Consider the following 27643-nt stretch of genomic DNA (forward strand, 5'->3'; position numbering starts at 1 on the left):
CTTTCCCTTTCCCTTTCCATTTTCCATTTTTCATTTTTCTTCTCCACATATATGTAATTATATTCATTTACTTCTTAACAATGAGATAAATCTTTCAACATTTTTATTAATTTCATTTTGGAACTGTTTCATCAGGACACTTAGCATTTTCCATGCTTTTCTTTCATATGATCTCTTTCAAACTTTTTCGTGTGCGTACCATTAGAAGAGCAGTCAATGTGACCTTTTTCTATGGGGTTAATAAAGAATGTACAGTTTCATAAGCTTGATTCAATTTCCTTTATGTGACCATGCCGAATAAGTGACCATTACAGTATTTGTCTGGTTTTCTGTGCTTCAGTGTGCCGTTACCAACCTTTTATATGAATGACCACATCTGGTGTGCATTTGGCCACGTAAGGTGAGACAAAAGCAAAATAGATTTTCCTGAGCATTAAATCAAATTTCCACACAATGTATTCTCTAATGTGGATCTCAAATGTATCAGGTCATATATTATTTAGCTGCATTGCATTTTGTGCTTTTTTTAATTCCATCCCACATACCCAGATTTAATAAATGCATGAGTAGATGCAATATTTGAGCTTTATATCTTAGAAATTCAACACTTTCAACAGATTCTTCAGACTTCAAAGAATGTAATATTGGTATCATAAAAGGTCTTTTGAAGAATAATACTGGAACATAAGAAAAATGACTGCCTGAGTGTGCCCTATCATTTTGAAAGTGTTTTATTGCTTTAATTTCCTGTCTTACTGAAGTAACAAGCGGCATAATAGAAGATATACTGTAACAGAGTTTGCAATTTATTAGAAGGTTTGAGCTGGTTGAAGACTTTATGTGATGTGAAAAAGAAAACCTCTATTTAGCTGAAAAATGGAGACAAGCTACAATGTTAATGTTGCAGCAGCTTTAAATGGAGTACTATCTTTGACTGATAAGTTGCTTCTACAAGCCCAGTATGTTTGAATGGGATAAATCTATAAGTATAGGCCTCACTCAGTGCTTCTTGTGTGTAGATGGGCTCCTGGAAATCTAAAGTTATTTCATCCATGAGGTGTATATGAGGTGATGTTGCTATTTGGATTCTGTGGAACAAAGGTACTATTGCAGCCGTATTGATCCATAATATGTCTTTTCATTTAGTTATTATAGTTCCACATATGCAACTAAATTTAATTCTGGGCTTTGGCAATCAAGAATAGTCAAAGTCTAAGCTATGCTAAGTTTTTTAAGTTTTACCAACCTTAAATCACTCTTTGTAACATGAATGCTGGAATCCATCCCATACACAGATAAAAAATTCTTTTTTTTAAAAGTATAGAAATGAAAGATGAGATAGTAACTAACCTGCAAAACTATGATGCAAGATTACTTCATAAGTAAAAGCAGTTATTTCCCTAGAAGGAGCAATAGACTATCCAGTTGCTTTTTACAGTGAGCATAGCAAGATATGCAGGCATCAGTCTGTATGCTTGTGATGGAAGTTGCTTGTTTATCAGTGCAGAGCAAGAAGTACAAGAATCACAACGGCTTCTTAATCCCACCACTGTTCTGCCACTGAAGGATTACAAAACAGCTGGTTGTAACAGATTGCTTTGTATTTCCAGAAAATAAAACAAACAAAAAAAAAGTAATAATGTGTGGCCAATCCCTTTGAAACAACAAAACGAACAGTTTAGCTGTAGATTTTATTGATAATACAGTTTTTAGTGGATTGCAGATTGTGTGAATTGCTTTGAGTAATTTTATTCTTATTTCTTGTATTTGGTGGATTATTGAACAATACTACTTCAGGGGTTTTTTGAGTTGAGACACTCCTAGTTATGTCCTAAGAAGGGCAAATAGCATAAATTCATATAATAGAAATCTAACTTTAAAAGTTCATGTATTTAAATAGTATATTGGACTCCTAGGGGCTCAAGTACAAGCAAAAGCCCAAATATTACTGGTATCCTCAGTTATCTATGTTAGTCTTTGAAAGAGTAATGATTTGCAAGGCTTATTGCTAACTGAAGCACAAAAGATTTCCTCTGGGCTTGCCACAGACAATCCTCAGGCACATTAGAGGAGTCAACTAGAGTTAGTTCAAAGTGAATTGTTCCATTTTAATCATGGTGACTTTACCCTCTCAGTCAATATGCTGTAATGGCATATTGTCAGTATTTTTTTCCTTTTAAATGACAAGTTTGGTCACTTTATTTTAAGGCATATTTTAGAGTGTTTGCAAGATTTATAGATTCAACAGCTCTTCAAAGAGACTGTCTTGCTTTACAACCCTGAAATTTTGTAGTGCTGCTATTTCATCACCTTGAGGCAGTTCTTAGTTAAAATATGTGGAGATATTTTACAACTGAATGAGTTCTTAGTATGATATATAACCAATTATATAGCTATAACGAGTCCAAATTTTAAAAACCAAATAAAAAATGTTTCACAAAGGATTACTAAAGACTAACATTACCCTCTCTTCATTTATTTGCAAATAGGAAACAGGTATGCAACCATAGTATTCACAAATATTGCTGTCATTAAATGAAAAAAAATCAGCAATTTGATTACTTTAATACTTTAGCTAATTAACTTTGAAACCTTGGAGGTTTTTATGCATTTTCTAAAGTCAATGCCAATTTCATATATACTTAGATCGCATCCTAAACTGCTAAGTTGTTCAGGATGCCAAATACTAATTAATGAACAAAAAATGTGAATCTGATCCTCTATCAATTTTTTTGTTCAACACACCTGAGACAGGTTGTTGCTAAGATATTTTTCTTCTTTATACTTTAGCTGCTTAATACTCACTGAATCTTCCAGGGAAGATGTAACTTTTTTGCAATTCTTTTCAAGAATTTTAAGAACTTTCTTCTAGACATGAGGGACCAAACACCAAACCCTACCCATTCATGGACTTGATTCTGAGTTTTGTAAGAGTAGAGGAATAGGCTCTATAGTTACACAATCACTTCTATATTGTTTTTGTTAATACAGGTTATAAAACTAATGATGATGATGGTCTTTTCCCTTAGCCCTTCCTGTATTTATGTCTCTGGTCCAATAACTACAGGGATCATAGAGGTGTATTTTATCTTCATTTTAGCCCTGTTGATATCGGTTTAGCCCAAAGGGGAAATCAAATGAGATACAGAGATGCTAAACTTGCACGATTCTCAGGTCATTAGCAACTAATTAGAAACAGCTTATAGATCTCAATGATCCTTTAGGTAAGATGTGAGAGAGGATCAGAGAACATTTAACATGTTCACTTCCTTATTCTTTCCAGGCAGTGGCCAAGTATGTGACAGAGTTTCTGACTTATTTTCTATTGTTGCTTTTTTTACAATATGAAAATGTATTTGACAGTGACAGAGTAGGTGAAGTGCCAGAACATACTGATATATTCACAGAATTAATCTAAACAGTAGGTCTTTCCACTATGACTTCATTTAATATTATTTAAATGTTAAGATTTATTAAATAGATAAACCCCAAAAATCTACCTAAAACACAGCTCGTGTCATGTATAGGTGTATAGATATGAAAAGGAAAAGCTGTTGTACTATGGAAAACTCAAAGAATAAAAATTAGTAATGGACACACTGTTAATATCAGCAGTTATTTATTAGCTGTTATTTATCCTTAGGGTTAGAATGCTGAAGTTTGTAACTGTTGGGATATTCTCTGCTGTTGCATCTCAACGTGGTAATGTGAAATAGCTTTCTTCTCCTGGAGTATGGATGGTTTTGAGGCAATATAACTATCACAGATATCACAGTTCATGTGCTTTGCCTCCCAAAGGTGCCAGGTGCCACACTGGGATCTAGATCACTCCATAGGCATGCTCACCTGAAGCCCTGCTAACATTTCCTATGTCCAGCAGAGTTGCAGGGACTAAGCTGTACTTACTTTCACATACTGTCACTTTGTGAGATGCAAGAGGCACTTACTTTCTCCCTACTCCCAAAACCACAAAACCTCTTGTGCTTGAAAATGTGAAGAAAACTGCTAAGTACAGATACTACTACTACTGCACTGACATGTGCAAACCTAATAGTTGGATCTGTCCATCTGAACAAAACTGACAGTAAAACTAAAAATAGACAGTTCTATTTTGGACAAAGTTGTCCCTTTTTAGCACAACATAACTTTTAAATGTACACGTATTCATGTAAGTCTAGCTGGGACCCATGAAGTAGAATTAGTCCTCTGTGGAGAAACACAAACTTTTGATATTCCAGCTGGCCATTCCCTATTCCCGCACATTAGGGAACCACAAAATAGTTCATATTCCAAGTTCTGTCAGTCAGTAGACCTAGATTTCCTTTATAAACTCTTGATAGTACTGGGATAAGAAGCAAAAGAGACCTAGGAAAAAGTCACTGTCTTCCTTTCTGATGTCCACTCATGTATTTATGTAAATTTTAGTTAAATTTTCATGCCTCTGTTTCTTCTGTTGACTTACGAGAATTTCTGGAGCATCCCCAGTCTTTCTTTCCTGAACACGTCAGTCATTATTTGTCTTTCTCTTCCATGAATTGTCCTCTGACTAAAGATATCTTTTAGAAAATCACGGGATTTTTTACTTACTCTTCTACCCAAAAGCCCTGTCCTAGTTTATATATCACCCTTTCTCTTACTGCAGATGTTCTGTATCTCCAGAAACTCCTTTCTTTCCTACCAACCTTGACACAGCTGGTATCCTTCCTATGATGCTTTTTAGCCTGGTTATTGTTTGGTTGTTAGAGGGCAGTTCCTAAGGTTAACAGTTCTCTGCATTTAGACTGAAGAATATGTGTTGCAACCTGTCAGCAAACAGTTGATCCACATCAAGAGAGGACTTCAGACTTATATATTTTTATGGGCTGCACATAGACTGATTACCTAAATCATCCTAATTTTTTTAATGCATTTGTCATTAAGAATTAATGAACTCTCATATTGAGGTGCATGTCATCCAGTATTCTCTCTCCAGCAATGAAAAGCCTCAGAGGTTACAGAATGACAAACAGGCAATAATTTAGCAATTATAAACAACTCTTACTGGTTGTTTTCATTGTATTTCATGTTCATTAATGTATTTGGGGGATATTCTCATGCACCTTTATTATGATTTATGCAAATATACAAAACAATTGATAGGTAAAACCCTACTATCTTAAGGTTGACTGTAAAGGGACATTATGGAAAGAGTGTTTAAAATAATTAAAAATTTTAATTAGAAAAATCACTTTCAAAGTAAAGAAAATTCTGTCCCAATACTTTCATGTAGTATTAATAATGACAAGTTTCAAGTGACAGCAATAAAAAGTTGAATATGTATCAGTTGAGGAAGTTGAGAAAATCCCTCATGCACAATACTGACAGAGCAAGAACAATATGGAAGGAAATAGCAGCTCCATTACAAAGATTTTTAATAAATCTATTGAACTCAATGTCATACAATATGATTGGAGAACAGTAAATATTTCAGTCACAGTTTTCATTAATTAATGCTGGGCTGGAATGCTCCAGATAATGAAAGAGCATATTTCTGGCAACCAGCTTGGAAGTTTCAGGCTAGCACATCCCATACATAGCACCCTTGCTTATGGAAGTTTATTATTTTAGGAATGGCATTAAGCTTCCTAGTTTAAGTAAGTGTAGTGTGGAGCCAAGGGAGAGTCAAAGGCAATATTGCTCTGTTCTTGTTTCCTGGATTAATTAAGGATGGAAAAGTATGAAGGGGCAGTCCACAGCAATCTTGGAACACAATGCAGATGTACCTGGGTGGACTCTGCACAAAGCCAGTGCAGTCCCGCAGAGATCATCAGTTTGTGCCTAGTACCATATAGCTTCAAATACACCACAGTTAGCTGCACAAAGTATAGCTATATTTGCATAGATTTGCTCAGCTGTCACTGGCTCCACAAACTGGCTAGTCTGAAATCTTAAAAAGACAAGTAATGGATAAGAGGGAGAATTGCTTACACCTAAATTTAAGAGGGTCAAGTAAAAAGAGAAATTACTTAACTTGGGAAGCTTTAAAGAATTAGGAAGAGCAATTCAAGCATGCATGGGCATCAAATGGAGGGTGGGATAAAATGTGGTGTGGCTTTAATCTAAAGAGTCTTTGCCAGAATTTTTTTTTTTTTCACCCCAAGAGAACTGGTTTGTGTTTGGAGTTTTTTTTTAATAAAGAAAATGTGATAGATATGATCTGTAGGGACTTCAGCACAAAATTTGATGTATTGCCTCATTGGAAACTATTAGTACAGATGGGGACAATGGGGATCAGTACAAAACCAGTAAGGTGGTAAAGAGCGGGCTAAAGAAAACTATCATTTGTGCTATTAAGCAGAACTATGAGCTTGCAGGGATGTTACTAATGTATTTTTTTAGGATTAATGACACTGTATGGATACCGTTATTCTTCAGCTTAATCTGACCTTCTGTATAGTTTATAACTAGGTATTACATTACACTACTAGTAATTTTTGTTACTCCACCGTGTTCCCCAAATGCCTCTTATGTGTAGGTTCCCTTTGTTCCCAGTGCTCTAGGTCATTTCTATGCTATTATGCTTTGAGAGAACATATGCATAAATATATGATTTTATCTTTTCATAGATTTTTTCTTTTTTATTTGGTTTGATATCCTTTTTTATTACGATATATCTTCTGTGTGATGAGCTGGACATCTAAGAGCTGTTTTGGACTCAGGTCTAACAAAATATCTCTTTCCTCCTCTAGCTTCCTCTGGCCTTCTGTTTCCATTTACCAGCAGAGTTGCAAATAGGTCAGGATAGACTGGGAGGAGTAAGTAGGAAGTAGGGAATCTGGAGTTGTCAGACCTTAATAAATAACGATAAATTAATGATAGCCTAACTCAGGCCTAACTCATGTTGACATCATTGGACTCACTGACAGCCACAACCACTTCAACTGAAAAAGACAGTAGGATGTAGGAGTCAAATGGGTATTTCCTCTCTCTCTTCAGCCTGGCAGAATAGTAATTAATTACAGTCCTTCCTTCAGGTGGGAGGACCACCCGGTTCTGAGCTCTTAGACTGGCAGGCTGATAGAACTCTCTCTTTTTCTGCTGTGTCACTGTGCAGAAAATAATTCATGATTGCTGTGTCAGAGAGAGGGAGCATGAGTTAGGAGTTCTCTAGGACAATAATTGGGAGATGAAAGAGGAGTAGTCTTGGGTTTCCAATCCTTGTATATCATCCAGTGATTACTTAATGTAAAATGAATAAATAGTCCTGAGAACAGAGAAAAACAAACAGGGAATTACTCAAGTCAACGAGCTCCAAAAATTATACCCTTCCTTTTCTTCCTCTTTTGTTTTGCCATTTTCTATACAGAGAGAAAAAGCATGCCCTGTAATGATTTGGTTACTCTCCTTCAAGGGGAAAACATAATTTTAAGCTCAGGCTAAAATACAGGCTCACCATATTTTGTTGGGTGCTTTGGTTGTTGGTCAGTTGGGTTAGGTGGGGAGATGTGAGACGGAGAAAAGGAATATTAATACTATAATTTGCTCCTCTTCAGGGAGTATTTTAAATGAAAGAAGTGATCCTCATTCTGCTCCTGAGAGGAATGATTTATGCCTCTAATTTGAGGAGAGCATCCTGGATTGCAAATCTTGCTCTGCTATATGCACAAACACTTAAAGCTCCCAGCAAGGTTTTAGAGTTGTCTGGCTGTTACCTTTCTGAGGTGTTTCTCTTTAAATTTTTTAAGAGATCTTACAAACCTCATTTAGATATGTGAATTTTACAAACCAGATACTGAAAACATAACAGGGGCACATAGGATCTTTATCTCAGGGCCTTTTTGTCATTCGTAAGTTGTTATGATGATATTCATTTTTTAAAGCTTATTTCTAATACCTAAAGTAGCTGCCTCAAATCACTAGTTGGTCTTCACACATACTATGAAGTACTTAAATTTATTGAATTAGCTTCCTTTTCTCTGCTGTTGGTCATATCTAATTTCAAAAAATACAACTTGTAGAGACCTATCTTTCTTACAATCAGCTCCTCACTGTCCTAGATCATGGCCCCTAATGGTTGTGATACAAGGTTCTAAGACTTCGGGATTTTGGCTTGGATACAAATGAATTTTTTCTCCAGAGAATGACAAAAATTAGACCTTCACTAGATACATTCAGGATCAAACTAAGCTGATATACTGTTCAAAGACATTAACGCATTGAAAATTAGACAGTGTAAACAGAAAAACTACAATACCTGTTGACAAAAAAATGAAGGTTAGGTTGATCACCATGCTAGTAAGGTACCGTCACATCACAATGACTTGAAATTTAAGTCTACTGAAAAAGATAGCTTTCGAAATAGCTTTTGGAAAAGGTAGTATCAATAGATTAGATTGTAGATATAAAAGAACTGCTGTAAAATAATTTTGTTTTGTTTTGTTTATCTATAAAATCTGTCCATGCAGCTCATGTACTTCTGGTTCTATTCCAAATTTTTCTTAATATGTTTCACAGGCTGTAGTTATTTATGTTAAGATTATTCATTGCATTTGAGAGTATGGATTTCCATTATGGAGTAACCAGTTTATGCTCTTTATTAAGATATAATTTTTACTTTTCTAAGGTGAGCAGTGTATTCTATTTTTATCTTGCCATATTTATACCTCCTTTGAGTGCTTGGTTCTTTTGGTTCTGCTTTTGATACCTACTTCAGTGCTTGTGACAAGGAGATTTTGACTAGACCTTTCTTTCTACCTTCACTGTTTTATTTGTTGGGATAATTCAAGAAAAAGCTTTATTGCCATTCTTAATCTAAAGCCAAAATGTTAACTTTATTAGTACAGAGAAATACACTTTTTATTGTGCTTATAGCTGTATGTAGGTATCGATGAAATTTTCTTTCTTAGATGATAGTTTTGACTAGACTAAAGTCCTTGTGCTAGGTTAGGTTTCTTCTTACCACAACGATGATTTTAGGCCAGTCATTGGAAAAAATTACCTAAAGTAAGGACATCTTTGCAAGCCGCAGGCGCAGCAAATGCGATAGTCACCATGTTGAGGCCTGGATGACTGCCTTGGGTCATAGTAACTGCCCTCTGTTAAAAGATGGACATGGTGCCTGTAATTCTCAAGCTTGCCAGAAAGAGTCCAAGTCATGTATGAAGAACTTTCTCGAGAGGATTATTTTTATTTTGTTTTGTTATAAAATTAACAAATCTTTACAGGTTTTTATTTACCCTTACATATCTAGGGATTTTACTTCTGTAGTGAAAAAGTAGCAGCCACACAGCAGCATATCTGAAGGATCCTACCTTGCAGAATCTGTAGCTTATTTCTATTAGGAATAACTTCTGTAATTAAGACTGATAATAATAATGATAGGAATAATAGCTTTTATATTAGGAATAACTTTTGTGTAGTGTTCCAGGCTTCCTGGAATACTACAGCCAAATAAGCCAAGTAAGAAACAATGCAGATTAATAGTTTGTCTTTCAGAGAATTTCTTCATCTTCCTCTCCCAGGCTTTATTCACAGACACTTCTCTTGTATCTCAAGGACACAGAGGATGTTTCTGTCTGGATTTATGCTGATCTTTTTTTCAATCTTTCAAATTCAACATCACCCAAATTTTTTTCCACCTCCTTTTCAAACTGACTTAGAGGAGATTCCACCTATTTCATCTTCCTCTTTCTCTTTTGGGAACTGCCATCTTTATGAGATCCTAGTTTGAAGTTCACTATTTCAGGAATTTCGAGTTGAACCAATACCAGCATTTTCATTTTTGCATTAAGACAGCTTTTCTCATGACAGTTGCTTCAGCACACAGAGCTGATGAACTACACTGTCATCATAATTTACCACTGTTGAGAGTTTTTTATAAAGATGAAATTACTTTTAAATTACATTCTCCATTTCTTCCAAATACAGCTTCATATTATCATTTGAGTCAGCTCACCTGTCCCAGCATTATTCCTGAAGTCATTTTAATTTCAGGTAAGGAAGCCTTAAAAAGATAAAATGATTATTCTGTGTCTTTCTACCTACAAAGAATAAGCCCACACTGATTTTCTTCTAGATTTTTTATTTACATTGCAGGTTGACAAAAGAGGCCTGCTGCTATTATCAGCCATAAAATCTCATAATGGGTGTAATATTGTAGCCAGTTAACATACGATGTAGCTTAATTGGAGTTTCCTAAGCACATCAGACCATATTCAGACTTTGCAATCTCTGTCAAAAATTTTCCCTTTGTTTAACATTTATAAAGCTGTCACATATGATGTTCACACTTCTATCTATCACTGCTACCTAGTGAAGGCATCTTATTTGGTTGTCTGTTTCGGTACATGTGTGTTGGACTGCCTTTTAGTAGACTCACACTAGTTTCCTTTGTTTCTGACAAACTCTTTGTGACAGCAACAAGAGACTTTAAAATTCGAATGAAAAAGGGAAGCAAGATACCCTTTGTAACTCAGTTTTATGGGATATGTTGTCTGTGTTTACTTAGTAACCTGTTTTCCCTTCCACGTCGCTGTCAGTTTCTTATTAATGTAAATTGGAAGGTTCAAAGAAGCTGTGGATCGGTTAATCTTCTGTACCTATACGTGTTTTCGTGCAGGATAATGTCTTAAGTCAACAGCAAGCAGAAACAACAGATACTGCAAAGTATTTTAATCTCGTATGAGTGCACTGCAGAAGTGGAATAAGTATGTAGACATTCTGTATCAAAGATTTTCTGCTGTAAGGTCAGTAATTGAATGATGGAAAATAAAAAGACTAGGACCCAGTTAGAGGGTAACTGAATTCCAGCATGATGTAGCTGTGAAAAAGCTCAAACAATTCTAAGGTCTCTTAGCAAGGTATTTTTCAATACAGATAGGGAACTATAATTGCATGTTTCAAATTTCTGTTGATGTGTACAGGTACAGAGAGACATGCATGTAAACTGAAAGAGATCCAGAGGAAAGAAAATCTATTTTTAAATAGAGTTTTAAAAAGCTCAGTTTGCTTAACCTATGCAAATTAAAATGTAAAGGGAATATAATATTTCTTCATCAACATATGTTGGGGGTGACTAAGTACCAAGACAGGATAAAAATTAGTTGGATTAAATGATAAAATTGTCAAAAGATCAAGGGAAGTAACATTTGCAATGAGTAAGTTTAGATCAGAAATTAGAAGGCTTCCAACCATCCAAAGAGTGAAGTTCTGAAGTTCCTGTAATCTTCAAATAGGGCAATAGGTGCAAGATACCAAAACTGTCTTAGATGGTGTCTGATAAGCATGTAAAAGGGATTATGGAAGTAGGATAATTCTCAGAGGTATAAAATTACACCTGTACTGATACATCTAAAGGGGGTTGAACAGAGACTGCATTGTTACTTTTTTTGTATTGTTTTCACATGGGCAGGGCAAAAAGGATTTTTTCCCCCCTCGTACATTTTTTTTGGTGTGAGAACTGGGACCATGTTTTCTTGCCTCTGAATCCTAGAATTTTCCACAGCTGAAAAACATATATAGGCTGTCCTGTTGCTCCTATTGAATCCTAAATTTAATTGAATGCTTGGCTTACATGGTCTATTCAGGTTTAAAGCAGTTACTGGATTTGACTTTCAAGGTGTTTTTTTCTTCAAGGACCTTTGCTTTAAAGGCCTCATCTTTTCTAAAATTTACAATATACAATATTTCCTAGAGTCATCCAGGAGTTTTATTTCACACATTTCTAACTGTTGCATTAAGTTTATACATTGGCAATGTCCTGAATCCCTCCTGCTCTCTTTATGTGTCACAGCATGTTTGTAGCTTTTGGTCTTTCCTACAGGTCTTGCATTTAGTACAGGATGTTGAAAAAGATCTGTGGAGTCTGAGAACATGTAGAAAAAAATGGGTTTACTCAGAAATAGAAAAATCTTGTTTTATTGCCTGCAACTTAGAGAACTAGACTCACTGACTTGAGTGATCCATATTGGCACTGTGTTTCTACCACTCATTGCAAAGCAAACTGAAGTTCCTATACTTCTGGAGATTTAGAGACTATCATACATATTATCTGCTCTTTCCAAATCTCCAGAATATGTATTTCAAAGGTAAAAATTACCTTTTTTAATAATCTAAAATTTTGACAGCCTCCTTGTGATTTACTTATGCCCTGGTATCGGGGTTCAATTTAAAGATCAGCAAACTGAGTGCAGTTAGCTGCATATCTTAGTGAAAAACAGCTTTCATGTGGCCTCCAGAATCTCATGGTCTTCACGATCTGGTGATTCTTCTTGGAAATAACTCAACAGGTCATACCTTTTCCTTTTTCTGTATGAACATCAGAATTCAGGTTTTTTCAGTGGTTTTCTGTGTAAACTTTAAAATTCCGTATATAGGAGTGAAACAATATACCTCATAGAAGGAAATCGTATATAATCAGTTTTCTTTGATATTTTATATTAACCTTTCAGTTATCTTAAATCTGAAGAAATACAGATTCTAATTTTTCATAGGAAGCCATGAAATATTCTTCTTTCAATATTAGGTTAATGTACAGAGAAGCTGTTCATCTGTAGTAAAAGACATATAACTTATATTAATATTACAGTCATGTTTTAATTTGGATGATTTCCTAATGAATTTTATTAACATAGTATCATTTGATTGTCATAGAACAATGCAGTAATGGTCGTTCCAGTATTTTGCTTCGTATAACTATTTTGATTTTTTGCATATAAATCAATTTTGCTTAGCTGATGAAGCCATTTAAAAGTAAGCATTTATTATTAAATATTAACCACATTTAGCCTTATCTCTGTGGGAGGAAAACTAGAACATTATAAGCAAAACAGTAGGTAAAAGAAAAGCAGGACAATGTTCTTTTTCAAAGCATTACAGAAATACCTGCAATGTTATAGGCATACAAAACAGCCAGTGTCTTCTATATAATCTTCTCCATTAGTGGTATCTCAAAACACTTTAAGGAGTTAAATACATTTGAGAGCAGAGGAAGAGACAGAGATCCGCAGATGCAGGAAGCTATTTTTTTCCCCTTGCAGACTTGTACTGTTAAATTGAAGCTTGATAACTACATAAGAGTTATCTCTGTAATTTAGGGGTTTATCTTCCGGTTGATACACGTAGGGTTTTCCACAGGTAAGCCACAGGATCAGTGCTGGGTCATGATGCATCTGCTTAAAGCTCACAACACATCAAGAGGAAGATAGATGCCTCTTGTCAGAGGGAAACATGTTAGACAACTGCTCCCTAAGGCTCTAGTGTTCATAGTAATTGTTAAATCATTTACATCATACATTAGCAGGAGCAATATAGCTACAGTAAATGACTAACACGTATCTGCTACTTTGTATTTACAGTGGAGAGATGGTAACTGCCAAGTTTCATAGATGCTGATAAAAACGATACACTATTTGAAATAATCTGGTGCTACTTCACAATGTCCAGATCTAGTAGAGATCTCGGAACAATACTGCAAAATCCACTTCAAAAATTAACTCTGCTTTAGTATAATTGGCATGAAAATACAACCTTTTAAGTAGATGCTGTAACATTTCTCTCTCCTTAAATTCTAATTTCAGTGGTTTAGATTTATTGTACAGTCTATTCATTCTTTAGAAACACAGTAGGGATATAGTTCATGTTTCATAAAATGTACAAGGTTACAATTTCTAATCAGTGTCTTAAGAGCTTTTTCTGGAGAAGAGGTAATAGATTTGTAACGAAACAGAGAAATTAACTACCATGATAATAGTGCCAGGTGTAAAATTATATATATCTTAGCAACTGGCTTTATTAATTTTGATTGATACAAGGTTTCTCTCATGGAAATATGGTACTTCAGTACAATTATGAAATGCCGCTTTGTGGTGCTCTCCAACATTTGTTTTAAATATTTCAATTTTCCTTACCTACATTGAATAATGTAGCAGGTATGGAGAAATTCTCCAATTTCTGTCTTCAGTCCCTTACTGACAATAGGCCTAAAGGGTGTAGGAGCAATGCAAAAGCACAGTAGCCTGCCTCTCCTGGAGTCACATGTAATGTTAGGCAGGAGCAAAAGATCTGAAGAACACTAGGCTGATACTAACTGCCTGGAAGGAAGATAGCTGCAATGTGAGGTTTAGGGTTAGAGATGACAAAAAATAGAGTACCATGTTTTTCCCCTTAGAGGCCCTCTATTCAGGGTAACAAATGGATGCAGAAATCATATTGCCATCTCATGTTGATGTAAAGTGAATTTAATGGTTTTGAATGAGCTAAACTGGAATGTAAAGTTTTTTTCACACTGGAAACTCAGAGGAACCAAAGGCTTTTATTGTGACCTTGAAACCATAAATCCAACTTCTTCCTAATCAGAGATGTGATGTAATGGAAGTAATGTAGCTTATCATGTACATATCCACCTCCTCCTTGATTCCTGCAATAGATCTTTCTGTTTGGTAGCAAAGCATACACTTTTCCCCCTGTGGTTTCTAAGAGTTCAGACCATCAAACTGCAAAGTTCCATGTATTCCTCTGGTCCATGTTGACGGGAGAGGACACTCAATAATTTGTAAGATAAGTTCTTACTGAGTTGTTATGTGTAAGTAATAATGTGCTAATGCCTTTGTTTAAATCTGTTGAGTTGCAATCGTCTGTTTAGATGCAGAGTCCCAGTACTGCATGTAACTTTGTATGAGTACAGGCATCTCTTTTCACAAAGTCATCTCCAGGATCATGTGCAGGAACTGTTGAATCTTGACTTAAGAAACATTAGTAGCTGCTGCATTTGTAATAAATGCTAACTGTGTTTTCAGCACTTTGCAAAACAGACAGAAGTCAGCTCCTAGTTCTGCGATTGCCCTTCAGTAAGAACTGTGTGTTTCTATTCATGTAGCCTCTCTCTTTCTAGCATCTAGGTACTTTTCTTATCCTGAGCTACCATCTCCCAGTATAGCTGGCAGAATAATAAGTGGATATAAAACGTTTTAGTTATATGCAATTTCCAAACCACATTCTAATGATTCTAAAAGGGTTTATATAGTAAATACATGAATAATCAAACAGAGGCAGTACCATTTCAAGTCTACAAAGCTGAACTAATAGACACGTCTCATTTTTCATGAGGGAACATTTTGAAGTCTGTGTATGATCATTTAAAGTCATTACTGGCTATTGTAAGCCTAAAACAGGTACAGCCATCCAGACCTAGACAGCTGAAACAGTAGTATGACTAATGCCTGAATCTGAATTAAAAATACAAAATAAAGTAAGTTGCTAGCACAGTTATTTTTCATGTGACGGAGATTATTTTGCTCTTCCTAGGGAAATGCCAGTCTTGGGAGTTTTGAGTATCAAAAATAAGAATAAATCATTTTATCGATGGAACGTATAAAAACTATAATTTTCAAAGTAATCCATTAGCAAGGTAAGGAACAATAGCAGGTTTTTCTTGCATATGTTTCAGTATTTCTGTAATATTCTGAAGCTAATGCAGTATTTAATAATCTCAAAAATGATCCTTGGACTACAGAAAATGGGCTACATTTCAGGAAGGTTTGAGGAACATTTCCGGATCATCTTCTGCTGTATCATTTAGCAAAAACTAAAATGTTTAATTGCTTATTTGATTCAGCTTTTATCCCAACAGATACGTTTTCTGATCAGAATATGCATGCCCGTTCATGCTACTGAATGGCATGCCTGACTAGAAAGGGTCAAACACTTTATAAATTGCTGTTTAAAAGTGAAATGTGAAAAAAAGCTGTCAAAAAGAGAAGGTGAAATGAGTTGATTCCTCACCTGCCAAGGTTGGATACATTGAATTTTAAATAGAATTCTAATATTATGTTAAGATATATTCTCTTCTCTTAGTTTATTACAAGCTGCAATGTGGTATGCTTTTATTCTTCTTAAAAATGTTAGTCATAAGATAACATAGACTGAGCCCTCTAGCCTCACCCTTTATTGCCTTTTTTACAGATTCATCCAGTGTAGCACAGCTAAAAGGGCAGGTACATAATCTGGGAAGTTTTCCAGATTCGAAGTACTTAACACTGAGTGCACTCTATGTATGCATTGTGGGATCTTGTTAGTCTGTCATAAAAATGCACCAAGGCTGAGCACATATTCTGACACCATGCATCCTGATATGCATCTCGGCCTACTACTCAATTCATTTATTTGTTCCTGCTCTAATGAAAGGTTTTAATTTATTTACAGAAATAGCGTATTTAGAATTTGTGTTTCACAGGAGTGGTGATATTGGGTTTAAACTTTATTGCCAAAATGATGCAGATATTCTATTAAAAATTCCTGTGGTTGAAGGGACTTCATGCGGGATTATTAGATCCTGTTGAATCCTGAAAACGTTGCCAGAACTGATGCTCTCTCTGTCTTTCTACCTAACGATCTAACATCTTAATGGCAGTTGGAAAATAATTTGAGAAGGTATTTCTAATCACATGAATGGCCTGAAATTATTCTTCCACTAGTCTTCAAAAGGGAGGGTGATTGAAAGGCATCTAGGTCTGGATGATGGATAGCAATTATTTTGTCAGTGATTCAGTAACCTAAATGAGAAAATTAGGAAGCATTCATGAACTACGTATGACCACTGATTTTAAAAACAGAATTTAGGCTTTTTTAAGTAGCACTCTTCATCTTCACCACAGAAATAGTTTAATATGCTATTTTTCAAATTCTTCAGACAATTTAAATAAATTTTCCAGGTGATTTTTTTTTTTTAAATTTTGTGATGTTGACAGCAAGACTTTAGTGAGTATGGACACAAGAATAGGCTGTATACAAAGCCCTGATAATACCATATTTAAAGACAATAAAGATTTGGTTTTAAAGATGCTGTGAGGACAGGCTGAGGAAACTGGGATGCTTGAGCCTGGAAAAGAGATGGCTTAGAGGGGACCTAGTAGTAGTCTGTCAATACCTACAGGATGGTTAGTGAGAAACTGAGCAAGGCTCTTCACAGCAATGCATGGTGGGACAATGAGACCACAGTCATAAACTTAAGCAGGGCAGGCTTTGACTAGAAAATAGAAAACTTTCCTCTGAAAGAATAATTAAGTATTGGACCGAGAAGGCCTCTGGAATCTGGCCCAACTAGACAAAGCCCTGAGCAACCTGGTGTAAAATCAGTGTAGGCCCTGCTTAGTGCAGGAGGATGCACTGGAGACCTACTGATGTCCTTTCCCACCTGAATGATTCTGTGATCCTATGATACCCAAAAGTGTGGGGAGAGGATACAAGCAAGAAGTGCAGTAGTCTAGACATTTAAAGATATCCTTTGGGTAGACATTACTGGTTTGTAAACATAGGAATCTCAAAGTGATGAGAAACTATTTTTAATAAAAGAACAGCAAATCCAATTCCACTGCCCAATCCAGGAGAAACAGAAAAAATAAAGGCTATTTGTACTGAATTCTTAACTGTTAAGCATGAGACAAATATTATCCTATTCTGTTTTGTATGATATAGTATAGCTGTTTATTTAAATGTGATTCATCTTTGTCCTTTCCTTCAATATGATGATTGGCCTAAGACAAGATGAGAGATTGTTAGATTTGGCCTAGGTCAACAATCAAAATCAACATTTAAAATCTCTGAAGCTGACTTAAATTGAAGTGTAAAAAGCAAATGGATTAATGAAATGGCTTACTCCACTTTTTTTTTTTTTTTTTTTTTTTTTTTTAAGATTAGGGTTTTCTGGAAGAATGGCACCTGCAATTACATTAATAGGATAAAATGGGATAACTTTACAGTGCCTTTTAGCCCTTAGGCTTCAGGATAATGACTGAGAGTTTTCTGGTACAAGTTTTTATTAATATTCTATTTATAGCTATTTAGGGATATTATGTTTTTGTGGGTTTTTTAAAATAAATACTAGAGAGAAATCTGGAGTAGATGTCCCAGTATAAAATATCTCAAAGTCAACATTTCACACATTTCTTGATCTTTAGTGTGCTACATGAACATCTGAAAATACCTCATTTTCCTAATTCTGTAACTGGCTGTCCTCGATTGCAATGGGAGTTAAAGATTCATAAAAGTCTAAATTATTATCGCCATTGGAGTTTCTCATCTTTCATTCTCATGGCCTCTAAGCACTTTCAGGACCTTTTGCTACTGTAGATTGTGTTATATTCTTGAGTTGTGTTTTGAGGGGAAAGCAAAGGGAAGGCTTTCTATAGCTTCCCTGGCCTTCCCCATCACCACTACATCTACATGAACATCCCCCAAACACACTTATGTATCCTTTCTGCTTCAGTTTTCATATGTTACCTACATTATTAGTTTTGATTTCTGTATGGTACGAGGCCTGATTTTTCATTTATATTTGTAAAATATCTAGCACACAGCAAAATGAAGGAAGCAACATAGGAGAACAACATCTGGAAATATATCACTTCCTTTTTGCAACGTTTTCATAGTGGCATATGTTTGCTTTTCATTTTTTCATTTGTCGAATTTTCTCATATCCTATTTTATTAATGTATTTGAGAGTAGAATAAGGTGAGAGAGGTAATGGGTTTTGTTAAGGATAGAGGTTTGGCCTTCAGACTTGGTATTTCTGAGGCAACATTTTATACTAAAATACTAAAATAGGTTTTACTAGATAACATTTTCCGTTCAGAAAAATACAAAGAAATATGTTAGCATCTAACAAATTGTTCTTAATTAAAATAAGTTAGTGGAATTTTTTATGTAAAACAGTACATTTTTCCAGCTGTAATTGCTATCAGCATTCCTTTAATTTATACTTACTTCTGACTCATTTTGATTAACATAAATACAATCACTTATTGTGTTAGATTTTTGAGACTGGGAGGGGGAAAGGTAAGGGTTAATGTTGAAATAACTATCAAGTTCAATGCAATGCAAATAACTGAAATTTTATGACATCCTATTTGTTCACTGCTTCCAAGTGAAACCTATTTCACAAGGATGCAAAACAAATTCCTAGGAGAAAAAAATCTTTGCAAGTAAATATATGCAAATAAATATGTTGTTCCAGAAAAGAGAAAGATGAGTTTGTTCAAAATAAAAACAATAAATAGACATACTGTCTTCAGATAACACTTTTATTTTTAATATGAATTCTTAAATAATTTTTTGTGGTATCATCTATGCCATTTTGAGTCAGTACCTAAAAAAAATTAAATAAAGCTAAGCAAATTAATTATTGTACAAGACTGCTTTGCTTAATAGTATTACACAAACTTAAGGTATCTTAATGAACTTTTCATCTTTTATTTTACCTTCTAGTCTCTTCTTTCTTTTTTTTTTTCCCCCCACTGCATATGAATTAAACTATCCTGAGGTAAGTGTACGGAATGTTAAGCATTTTAAGCATATCACCTATATTTTGAGTGGAAAACTCTTATCATTTTGACAGATTGGGTCTGTCTCCACACAGAGAGAATGAATTTGTACCAAATCATGAAGTGAGGCAATCAACTACCTTGCATAGCATGATATTTTACTTCTGTTGCTCTGTTTAACCATGACCATGCATTTTTTGCTTTTTTAATATGATTGGTGTTTCTATTTAAATGGAACAGTGTGTTAGGACAGTAAGTTAATAGTTTGAGATTTTTTTATATGTCTTGGGTTATAACCTGTCACTGTTGATATGAAACATCAGATGACTACAATAAGGCACTGAATCCCTCCTGTAAAAAGAAAAGTGAATGTAAGATACAGGCAAGCATACGAGCACTTTTAGAATCACCTTGAAGTGTATGAATTTTCCCATTGACTTATATGGGATGATTAATATGGAAGTGTATTTCTAAGATTGTGTTTTCTCTCATTATTGACTAATTATTTCCTATTATTACTACAGTTTAAAACTTTTATCTTTTTTATGTTTTTTAAAGAATTGTTTTCTGCTTCATCTTGCGGTTACTGTGACCGTCTCTATAGATCTTCCGTCAGAACTCTCCAGGTCTCCTTAAAGCTGCCCCTATCTCTGCTAATAGTGTTCCTATTTTGTTTCTTTGTAGTAGGTTGTACAAGGCATGGGACATATTTTGTAAATGTTTTTTAATCATGCAGATCATAATCATAATAAAACTCAATCAAAATAATTTTAATTTTTTTTCAATCAATAGAATGAAATCTGGCTTGCTTCTTTTAGTGAGGCAAGCCACAGCAGAAATTTCTGGGTAAATTCCAAAGAGCTGCAAATTAAATTTCTGTTATCACCTATAACCTAATATCACCTATAAGGTAGAGGATATATGGGATAGAATTATGGGGGTTTAGCTGCTCTTTAAATGACAGCTTGTGCCTTCTCATGTTTTGCACAGGCTTATGAGCACTTCAGTCCTGAATCTGAATCAGTGATGATATTCTCTAGTGTTCTAGCTATTAGAAGCTACTCGATCTTTCAAATTATTTATAAAGACGGCAGTAGACAAATGCATTCCATCCTTTAACAATCCCGAAGGTTAAAATAGACTGCTTGACTGTCTGTTGTAGTAGAGGAAAAGTTGTAATCAGAGGAGACTGTAATACAAGTGGAAACAATCCGATACAAATTGCTGCTTATTGACACTGGTTGATTTGCAGTATATAGGCACATAAAAAATTAATTTTAACTTTTCATACATTTTACCTCTGATTTTTTCAATTTTCATTGTGTAGGTTGTGTTATCAGTCTGTTCAAGCTCAGCAGTGAAAACAATAGGTTTCAGTAATAATAAGGATTCAAAAGACAGTGTGTGGGGCTGCTTGATTTTCAAAAATGCATGTCATAGATAATGATGCTTATTACAGGCACTGTGTGAAGAACACCACAGTAATTGCATGGGCAATTCATGAGGGCTGAATGAAAGTTTCAGATTCTGTGAGAGACACATTCAGAAAATGTATCACAGGAGATTGCAAGGGCATGGGAGCAGAGAACGCTTAAGGTTTCAGTTCATTTGCAATTAAAAGTTTGCTTTCAAATTGCTATAAGCTTTCCTTGAAGAAGTGGGTGAACAGCACATACATGGCCTGAAATTTTGAAATTTACCTAAAGATAAAAATATTGATAATTACAATTCAAGGCCACAAATTTCTCTCTTTTAGTAGTATTGAATTGTCTCTTTTATAAATATTTTATACTGATGTCCTGGAAAATGTCACAATGAAGCATAGGTAGACATAAAGATTTACTGTCTTCCCCACCTCTCAGAAAAGTAGTAAGCTCCTATGAAATACTCCTTCTTGACAAAGTCACGTGTTTATTTTTTCCCAATTTATTTTTTTGGCAGTGGAGGTTGACTAAAATAATTTGTAATTGAATATAGGGAGAACATTTGTATTTCCAGAACATGGAGCTCAAAGACATAGCATATTTCCCAAGCATTGCGTATTAAATAAAACCTGCATCTGGAAGTGAGGTCCACTGTCAGCTCTTACTCTCCACTGTCTGTAATAAGGACTCAACATAGCTCATAATTTCGGTTCAGCTATGGAAATAATGCATATACAGAGATAAGGCCATGGAATTGTGCTGCCTCTTCCATGTTGAAGTTTAGCATCGTCTAATTGTGAAACACATGTAAATTTCTCAGGGGAACGAGGGACTTCCTATTTCTGTCTAGACCCGACTGTAGTGGAATGTCATGAATTTTTCTAACTACTATTTAGAGGCAAATGAAGCAACTGTCACTAATTTGGATCATCTTGTAATTGTTCCATGCCAAGCACAGGATGAGAAAAAATAATGATACGCAGAAAGCCAGATTTTTTTATACATATATATATAAAAATATCATATATAATATGTATATATGTTTTTTACAAGATTCATTTTGAATACTTTAAGTTGGAGGCTGTATGGCACATGCATTTTTAACTCAGGAGTTTCTAGATATTGCTTAGTTCTTGAGCCAATGGGAGCAGACTAGATAATACAGATGCCTTTTGCTTTTGGAAGAGACAGTTCTTGAGAGGTCACACTTCTGTACTCTGCCAGACTGTAATTTTCATGTGTTTAATAGGGTTAGATGTCTATTTAAAGATATACCTGAAAAATAGCTTTTGTAGGCAGAACATTATAGTTTTTATGCTGCTGTAATTAAAGAAATACCAAAATGATTGCTAGCTATTAGAGACTGCAGAAAAACACATCTCAACCTGTGACATGCTGTTAAACTTTTTTTTCAGGTTAGTCAGGAATGCATTATATTGAACATTGACAACGAATCAGAACATTCCTCCTATAAAAATTGTGTGGAAAAAAAATCTTCGCTTTTACACTACCACCAATGACCAGAGACAGACGTGTTTTTATTAGTGTGCTCCCTAGCGATTTGGGTAAGCTTTAAGCATAATGCCAGTTGGTGATCACTTTCCAAACAGCAATGCAAAATGTGCAAGGGAAAACAAAGCCATTGTGAGATTATTTTAAAAAATTAAGCCAATGTTCTAGAAACGTGCTTCTAACTTCGTGTTCTAATTGGAAACATTCTAATCCAATGCTGCTGAATGAAGCTGATTGCAGAGTTAATTGCTCTTATGTAACAACTAATATCTGTCAGTAACACACACTGTATAACACTGGCAGGTTTTGAAAACAGTTTGGTCCCTTTGCCCCTTCTTTCTTTGTTGTTCTGTTTACCGTGCCCAGTTAATGTGCTCTTGTGCCATAATAATCTCTAGCTAAATGGTAATTGCTCTATTGACAGCACTACTGTACATTTTTGACACATCATTATTCATACTTAACCACTTGACCTGGAATAAATGTTAAAGCAATTACTACTGAGAGCTTTTCTATGAGAAAATTGAGGCAAAGTTTAAAGATAATCAAAATGCAAAGCTGATCATGATAGCAACTGGAAAAATGGCAAATCCTATTAAACAGATTTTTATTAGCCAAGTTGATGCCAGTAGATATTATCTGGTAATTTAGTCTTATTAAAAAGAAAATAAAGCAGCTAATTGTTTACTATTCTGGAACTTATTCCAGCTTGCAATTTGCAACTGAAATTAAGCTTTATGTGGCTCATCTATTTTGTCACATTGAAATATGAAAATCATTTGGTACGAAGCACATCTGCTCAGTCCTTTCCATCTTACTGGCAAATCCTCATTCAGTATGTTTCATACCTGTTGAGGCATTACATTCATGCGTACAGCACCAATATTTGAGATATTCATCTCTTACAAACCTTGTATCTTCAGCTCTAAACTCATATTTACTATTTTTCCCACATTATACATACCTTTTACAACTACAAAAAATGTGTAATCTGTTGTTGGCTTGGAGACTTTAGAGGGAATTTGGAAATGGAGAGGGACAGAGTTATTGCTATGCAATTGTGTGAAAATTGTCCAAATCTCCCAGACCAGCATTTTATTTTGATAGTTAATTGCATATTTGCTCTAGTTGTCTTTGTATTCTAAAAGGAAAGTTAAATGTTCTCCAGTTTAGTTGTTTAAAAAGTGGCATTTACACTGATCTCAAATCATTTCACAGGACTCAATTGCAGCACTATGCCTTCAGTACAGTGCTTACAGTAAAAGCTGTAATTATAAAAGAATGCCAAAAGACATCAAGAAAGCCTTAAAGGGATAGTGTAAGCTTTTACTGCCCCCGTCTGAACTATGAGGCTTGCTTGAAAACCACCATTAGGATGCAGAGTACTGATTGTTGATATGTCACTATTGCTGTCATGGGAGAACTGTTATAAGGGCCAGAAACTTACAGCGGTTTCTATATTAATGAGGCTTTTCCACACTTAATGAAAGCAAAGTAAGATTGGGGTTTTTTAATTAATAAAATATTAAAAACAGGGGAGGAAATCTTCTCTTTTCATGCCAATCCACATTCAGAACAGTAATAAGGACTTCTGCAGCAGTGCTTTATCAGGCAGATAAATCGAGGGGTTTTTTGTAAAGCTCTCTCAGCTCCATATTAACTACTTCAGTATACTGTATGCCTATCAAACTGATAAAAGATTGTTCAGAGGGCATTTAATAGCTTAATTCTTAAACTTTTCATTCACATTATCATTTCCGACTAGTTCTAAAGGACCTTTTACAGTAAGAGTAAAGCACAAAAACTGGTAGGCAGACTAAACTCATCTAGGTCTGTCCTATTGCTATTCCTATTTATTTTTCTTCATAGCTGAGAAAACTTTTAATAATATTTTGTTTGGAACATTATAAAATATATATTTATTGTTAACATTAATAAATTATGTCAGCTGTCAGCCTTCTAGTGTTAAGGAACTTAAGGAATTAGTTCCATGTTTGACTTCTTAAGTTTTATATTGAGATACTTACCTCTGTGTGCATCAGAATTTAAGCACTGCAAAGCATTTCCACTAGATAAAATCTTTTGTTTAGTTGATTTTTGCATATAATTTTCCAGTGTTTTTTCTTCCTACTTTGTGTCCTTTCCCATTTGTTTTATATGCATAATACATTAAACCTTGCTTTTCTTGTAAGCATGGATGCAGAGACCAAAAGTCCTGTTGTGTGCTTTCATTTTCCTTTTTTTTTTGTAGACCAAGGATCTTTTTAGCTCAACAAACACTGATTCAGGATTTTAGTGCATGTCATGTATGGTAATGGGTGATTATGTCACAATTTCCAAACCACATTTTCACTAATTCAGATAATCTTTCATAAAGGCCACTTTTTGCTGTTAACTGAAAGACTGCACAGTCTATAGAACAGCAAACAATTAGAAGCTTTATTTCAGCAAAGAGGGTTGTACACAGTAATTCCAATCAGACCATTTCAATTTCTAATTTTTTAAATAGAATTCTTCTCCCTCCTCTTCTTCTTACCAAACTGAATGGAGCATAGTATTTAGTATGTGTTCCTCAGATACAGGAAAAGAAAGGCAACTACCACAACCAATATACTATTGTTCCCTGTCAGTCTGCATTTTGTAGCAAAGAGGACTGTACAGGTAAAGAGAATAATTACTGTTAGGCTTCATTGGTTTGGAGAAGAAATGATAAGATTGCTTATTAACATCCTGAGATTTTTGTACAACAATGCGTATTGAGATTTGTTGAATTTTCCAGCTTTTGAGTCTTTATTGTTATTTTTTCAACTCCTTATCCTGAAGCAGGTGTGCCAAAAATCATTAACGTATTGGAGTTTTTGTCTAGGGTTTTCTGAGGAGAAAGGGAGTAGGAAGAAAGGATTGTAAGGCAGAAATTGTCACACGAATTCAGATTTTTAGGGATTTAAGGAAATCAGCAAGATTCACCAAACTAACTATACATTTGTGACAGTTACTGACAGTAGAAATAGCCTGAGTTCTAAAATATTTATTCTTGTTGAAACGCTGTACCCATAGCAAAAAAATTTCTTAGATTTTTCATAGTAACGTGTAGCCAGTACCTAATCTGGCTTGGCAGATTCATATGGGATTTATTCAGTACAGGTTCTGGGGAAAGTTGTACCATCTGAGATTTTGCTACAATATTAGAATGGCAAATAAAGAGAAGAGGTAATTTCTCAATCTTACAGAAGATTCTGTGGAAACACATTAACACTACTGTGTTAACAGGGATCATGCTGCTTTTAAAAATGATTGTTTGAAAGACAGTAGGAGAGAATTGGGAAGACAGGGAAATCAGGTTCCCCTCAGAAGAGGGTGCAAGCACCACATGGTGTAGCTAACACGGCTTAATGCTCCTACATTTTATTGAGTCCTTCCTTGTAAAAGGTGTTGCAAATTTCCAAATATTTTTTAATATTCATATCAGGTTCAATAAAATAATTTGCTGGTATGTTTACAGCCTTGGAAATCACGTGTGAACAAGAAAGCAAATGTAGAGAAATATCTTATGTAAGCTATAGATTTAACCGTAGGAAGTATGAAACAAAGAAAGGTGATATTTTACTCAAGCAGCTGTCTTTTTATTGTGAGGCTAGCAGTATGATGATTCTTGGGTATGTCTTTCTCCAGCTCAAGTATTTGGCTGAATTTATACTCAGGTGAATTATACACATCCAAGTGTATTTTATAAGGGGATTTCTGAATCAAATCTGCTCCAGGTTTCAGGAAATGTTCTAGGTGTCAGTGAATAGAACCCTACTGGTTCAATAAATAAATAAAACTAGAAGGAAAATACATCACAGATGTGGGTTTCTGCTACTTATATAGCAGAGCTATGTTCTTAAGTACTTTTGGTGTTTTGAGTGCATCAAAGCCCTCAGTAGAACTCTTTCAAGACTTTTCAGCATAGCAGCCATCAGTTTTGCCCATCTTCCAAAGAGATTTTTGTCACGCTGAAAGGAATAAAAAAGTGTTGGTAGTGGGACACCGTCAAATCAAAAGCTGGATGAGGATGGGCGTGTGGCGGAATGTGGAAGGGAAGACCATAGAGCTCTCTGCTTCCTGCCTAGAGGATGAGAACAAGCAGCCTTGGATAAAGGTGGAATGGATGTTGGGTTCACAAAACTAAAGATGATGAGGGAAGGAGGGACAAAAGAGAGGCAGCCTCTGGTGTTACAGAGGCTCTCTGTAACATAGGATCATAGGAATGCACGCAGGTGTCAGACATGGGGCCTTGCATTGGCTGTCATGACGTGTGTGAATAAGCAACTCTGGACCTCACTAGGAGGTGGGCAATATGGAATCCCTCAAGGTGGATAGACTAGCATCTCTGGTTGGGTTGGCTAAACATGTGGCTTTGGACAACCTATAGAAGACAGAGGCAAGCAATGATCTTGTATATGCAGCACACACTGCTGCCTCATTTAACTGTATGCTTACACATGTGCACAAAGTTTTGGTTTAGAAAAATAAGTCTCTGAAAGAGAGTGTAACTAATCGATTTGATTGTATTATCTGCAATGTGATTTGGTCGTCTCACCAGGGGAAAGCTGTACTAGAAATGGAAAAGCCCCGAAGCGTAACCACTGTTCTCCAAGATGGAGGGATTAGATTTCCTTCCCCCCCCCCCCCCCCCGAAATTTTCAGCCCATGTTCTCCTATCATAAAGATTGCTGGACTGATGTAATTCAGAGGAATGCCATATGGATCTAGACCAATCTTTAAAATATTTTAATCCCATGAAACATTTTCAGCAAGAGTGCAAATAAAATTCACATGCCTCATGCTGTTTAAAGGTTAAAATGTGCTGGTGTTTTCATACCAACTTGATGAAATTTCAGAAGAGAGGCAGCACTTTTCAGCAACAATAAAGTCAGTATTACATACATAATCATTTCACTCTTTATTCTCACAAAAAATTGAGATTATTCCAGAATAAGAAAACTGGATTCTCATTTTATTATTTTTGAAACTGTTGTTATAGTGGGTGTTAGATGAGTATTCTGCATTCATTAGCTTCCTAGATTGTGCATAGCATGGTTTAATTGGAGTGATGTTAAAATGCTTAGTTGGATGCAATAGTCAGAAAGCAAGTGGATGGCAAAACCCTCATTTCACTGACATGAATGCAGCAAAATGTTGTCTTTCCTACACTTGCCAGAGGACACTGCAAAAGAATTTAATAATCTTACCTGTGTAACCAACTTGAAGAACTGACTAATTCATTACAGTCTTTGAGATTATTTGTTATATCTTCTAACAGTATAATTAAAAATGTGCTTCAGAAAATGCTGTTACCAATTATCAAGGCCAGACCCTGAAAATCGAGCTGGAAAACTACCAAATATCTTACTGTGCACTTGGCATCCA

Source organism: Balearica regulorum, chromosome 4 (genome assembly GCF_011004875.1).
Source record: "Balearica regulorum gibbericeps isolate bBalReg1 chromosome 4, bBalReg1.pri, whole genome shotgun sequence".
In the NCBI taxonomy this organism is placed as follows: Eukaryota; Metazoa; Chordata; class Aves; order Gruiformes; family Gruidae; genus Balearica; species Balearica regulorum.